This window comes from Petaurus breviceps, unplaced genomic scaffold, assembly GCF_028583685.1.
Source record: "Petaurus breviceps papuanus isolate PSGF00001 unplaced genomic scaffold, PetGlider_PUasm1.0 207, whole genome shotgun sequence".
In the NCBI taxonomy this organism is placed as follows: domain Eukaryota; kingdom Metazoa; phylum Chordata; class Mammalia; order Diprotodontia; family Petauridae; genus Petaurus; species Petaurus breviceps.
This window is the reverse complement of record NW_027185850.1, coordinates 28,462,365-28,467,444: the sequence shown is the minus strand read 5'-3', so window position 1 is coordinate 28,467,444 and position 5,080 is coordinate 28,462,365.

Genomic DNA, 5,080 nt, shown 5'->3' with positions numbered 1-5,080 from the left:
CACACACACACACACACACACACACACACACACACACACACACACACCAGTGATCTAGAGGCAGGATAAATGGAAGGTAATACCAGAGGGAAGATGCTGAGATTAAGAAGGACTGGGAAAGACTTCTTGTAGAGGGTGGGATTTTAGCAGGTACTTGTAGGAAGCCAGGAAAGCCCAGAGGGAAAGACGAGGAGAGAGAATATTCCAGGCATGGGGACCAATTGGTGAAAATGAAAACAAAACAACTCCAAAATATTTGAGATCTGAAGATAGAAACAATGTCTGAAATAATAATAGAAATAGCCATCTGTTAACCTCAGTGAGAGAGAAGAAAAACAGAGAGTATGAAAAGAAAACCAGTGTGCTTCAAAATGGACAGATTACATGTTTATAAATAATCACAAAACCTAATGAACTGTTTAACTTTCAAAAAATTCAATAAATAGCAGTTCTTCCCCAAAGATCAGAAATACTGTACTGTTTTTAAGCTTTAAACTCAAAGCTATAAAGGAAAAAGGCTTTAAATCAAAGTTATAATGTTCTTTTCCATTTAGCTGAACAGCACTTCTGGTGATCAGGTCTCAAAGCCCTGAACCTTTCTGAACTGCTCCCCACTAAAACCCAAACTCTGTTTGCCCTGAACCTTTCTGAACTTCTCCCCACTAAAACCCAAACTCTGTTCACCCAGAATCTTTCTGAACTGCTTCTTAACAAAACTTAAACTCTGTTTGCCCTGAATCTTTCTGAACTGTTGCCTAATAAAACCCAACCTCTGTTCAACCCCATTGCAGCTCTTCAGTTCACAATTAAGGCAATCTTCAGATTAGTAGCAGTTAGGGCAATCAGATTTATTTAGCCAGCTTAATACATGTAAATTACCCAGAAATTGGAAAATGCAAAACATTACCATAGCAGATATATTGTAAAAGACTGACTATATTTTTCTCCCTCCTATCCCACCTTCCACTTGTTCTATTCTCTACTTTGATCCTGTCCCTTTTCAAAAGTGGGTGCTTCCAACTTCCCTCCCCTTTAGCCTGACCTCCCTTCCATCATCCCCCCTCTCATCCCTTTTACCCCTACTCTCCTATAGCCAAATTCAATGGGAATAAGGTTGACCCATTTCCTTTTGCCTTCCTATTCTTCCCCTCCATTGTAACCATTTTCCCTTACCTCTTCTATATGAGATAGTTTACCCCATTTTGTCTGTCCCCATCTCCTCTCATTATATTCCTCTCTCACCTCTTAATTTCACCTTTTAAGTACTATCCCTTCCTATTAAATTGATCCTGTGCCCTTGTAATGTAATACCAAAAGAAGGCAACTTCCCAGGTTCAAAATACCAGCATAGGTGCTCTCTATTTTATTCAGTGACCAACCAAGAACAGAGAAGATTAAAACATGACATCATTCAAAATACAGCATTTACTAAGTGTGATTAAATCATCTCCAAGGCCTACCCCACCCCAGGACTTTCCAATCATTCAATCACAAAGTCTCTGTTCCAAATACTTCTCCACCCCTAGGCTATACCTTAATTAAGTCCACCACAAAGCCCCTCTTCTCAAATGGAGATTAGTTTCCAAACATAAGTAAAATACATTCATTTGCTCAACCATAGAACACAAAAAGGTCAAAAGTTCCCCACCCCTGGATCACAATTGAATCTACCCCAGAGTTACATCAAGTTTAAACACAGCACTTAATACCCAAATGGAGGTCTTTTCTTCATCTTGACACGAGGCAAGTTCTCAGCAATCTTAGTTCCTGGGGAGACAAGGCTTAGCAAGGCCATAAGATACATTGCCAGTCCCTTCATGAATTTATCCTCTGTCTGTAGAACAGTCCTAGAACCCCTGAACACATTAGCAAAGCCCTCTCCCAGGATTTCTGTAAACATACAACAAGAAAATCCTTCTTCAGGGCTTCTGAACCAACAGAAAGGCTCCCAGACCCCTGCAACAACAGCACTGTCCCTCACCAGTGGACAGTATTCACTCTCTGTCTGCAGGACAGTCTCAGGCCTTCTTAACCAAATGCCAGGTTCCAGGACTTCTTCAACAGGACAGTCTTTCACCAGTGGACAAATCTGGCAAAATAACATCAAAACAGACAGACAAAGTACCAGCAAAACAGCCATGTCTCCTCAGTCCTTGGCAGCTCAGGGGGCAGGTCTCAAAAGTCCAGGGCAATTCAAAGCGGCCACCAGCAATCTCTTAGTCTCTCTCCACGAGGTGCTGCTTCCAAAAAGAACTTCCGCCTCTCTCTTGTCTCTCCAAATCTACATCACCAGCTCCTCCCACTTCAGGACTTTCTTTTCACATCAACAAGCCCATCCCACAGGTGGGATTAACAAACTCTGGGTTTTAATACAATCAATTTGAAAACCAAGCCAATACAGGGGAATCTTTAATTGCCATTACTATCACAGCCCTCTATGTATACCTGTAAACATATATACACACATTTACATATGTATTCATATGCCCATATTCCCTCATAATTCTATTCCCTTCAACTATTTTCATACTGAGAAAAGTTTCATCAGTTACAATTATTGTTTTTCCATGTAGGAATGTTAATAGTTCAATTTTGATAAGTTCCTTATGATTTCTTTTCCCTGCTTAGCTTCTCATGTTTCTCTTGCTTCTTGTATCTGAATGTCAAATTTTCTATTCAACTCTGTTCAACTAAAAACATTTCAAGAATGCTTGAAAGTCCTCTATTCCACTGAATGACCATATTTTCCCCTGAAACATGATACTCAGTTTTGCTGGGTAGGTGGTTTTGATCCCAGCTCCTTTGACCTCTGGAATATCATATTCCAAGCCCTTTGATCCCTCAGTGTAGAAGCTGCCAGATCCTGGGTTATCCTGATTGTGTTTCCACAATATTCAAATTGTTTCTTCCTGGCTGCTTGTAATATTCTCTCCTTAATCTGGGAATTTTGGAACCTGGCTATAATATTCCTAGGAGTTTTCTTTTTGGGATCTTTTTCAGGAGGTGATAAGTGGATTCTTTCAACCTCTATTTTGCCCTCTGGTTCTAAAACATCAGGGCAGTTTTCTTTGAGAATTTCCTGGAGGATGATTTCTAGGTCCTTACTTTGGTCATGGCTTTCAGGTAGTCCAATAATTTTAAAATTATCTCTCCTGGATCTATTTTCCAGGTCAGTTTTTTCCAATGAGATATCTCATTTTTTCCGATGAAATATTTCACATTGCCTTCTATTCTTTCATTTGTTTGGATCTGTTTAACAGCATCTTGATTTCTCATAAAGCCATTAGCTTCCATTTGCTCAAATCTAATTCTGAAGCAATGATTCTCCTCAGTGAGCTTTTGAGATTCTTTTCCCATCTGGCAAATTTGGCTTTTTAAGGCATCATTCTCCTCATTGCCTTTTTGAGCCTCTTTTGCTATTTGAGTTAGTCTCTTTTTCAAGGTGTGATTTTCCTAAGTCAGGCTGTTGACTCTCATTTTGTAATTTTCTTGCATTGTTCTCATTTCTCTTCCCAATTTTTCCTCCACTTCTCTTATCTGCTTCTTAAGGTCTTCTATGGCCTATAAACCAGCTCATATTTTCCTTTGAAGCTTTTGGTGCAGGAGTTCTGACTTCACTGTCTTCCTCCTGTTCCATGCTTTGTTCCTTTTTGTCCCCCAAATAGGAGTCTAATGTTGGAATCTTCTGTCTGCTTTGTTTCCTTTGCCTGGTCATGTCTCCCCTCAGTCACTTGACCCCTGGGCTTTTTGCCACAGCAGGACTCTGTCACCAGACAGGGGAGCTTTCATCCCAAATGCTGGGGTTTTCTCAGCTGCTGGAGGTATTAGATGGGTGCCCTCTCTGAGGCCTCCACATGCTCTGGCAAGCTGGACACACACCCCAGGACCTCCACCCTAGACTGCAATCCAGATCCAAGTAGGTTAAAGCAAGAGTGATTACCACTCAGACTGGTCACGTGGCTCTGGTTGGCTGTGCCTGATGGCTCAGCAGCTTCTTGCCCTGGTGGCAAAAGCCAAGGCACTCCCACTTACTAGATCTCAAAGTCCATTCTGCACTGACCTCTCACTTTGTCCTTCGCATCTATGTGTTGATAATTCTGGAAACGGCCACAGCTGCTGCTGATCTGGAGTCTCTCCTGCTAGTGCTGGTCAGACCCGCCCTGGGACTAAAACCTCCAGCTCATGCGGGCCTGGGCTCAGCAACTAGAGCACTGCACTGGCCAATTCCTGCTGGACTGCCGGGCTGTCCTCAGTGTGAGTTTAGCTTCTCTGTGTCATTTTGTGGGTTCTGCAGCTCCAAAATTTGTTCAGAGTCCCCTTTTTACATGGATTGGGGAAGGTGGAAGCCTGGGCTGGGTGGAGGCCCTGCTTCTACTCCGCCATCTTGACTCCCTGCTGTTATCTTTATTCTACAGTAACAACTAGTAATGATGCTTTTGATTTTTTTTCTCCCATAATATATAGTAGCTAGGCAGCTAGGCAATGCAGTGGATAGTGTGTGAGTCCTGGAGTTAGAAAGACATGAGCTCAAATCCAGCCTTGGACCCTTACTAGTTGGGTGACCCTGGGCAAGTCAATTTTTCATCTACCTCCCAGGCAGGGTTATTGAGAGTACAACATGAGACAAAATTGATAAAGCACTTTGAAAACCTTAATGTAACATATAAATGCTAGATATTATTATTGTCACTACTATTATATCCCTTTCGTTCAGACGTCTTTTTAAAAAAAATTTTTGTTGATGTCTTTTCATCAATTACATCAATAGCCTTCCTTCCAAGCCTGACCCTCCCTTATGATAAAGCAAAACAATTAAGCAACAACATTCAATCCAGTGAATAAAACTAACAGTGCATATACTATTGTGTTCTAATAGTCTGCCATTTTGTTATGATGGGGGAGGTGTGATTCATTATCTGTTTCCCAGGACAGGCAGTGGTATTTTAGGCTCTCAGACTTTCTTTTTGGTTATCTTTTTGTTCACATAGTTATAGTCATTGTGGATGGATAGACAGATCAATAGACAGATAGATGGATAGACAGATTTAGCTAGGTGTAAAAATAAATTGATTGATAAACA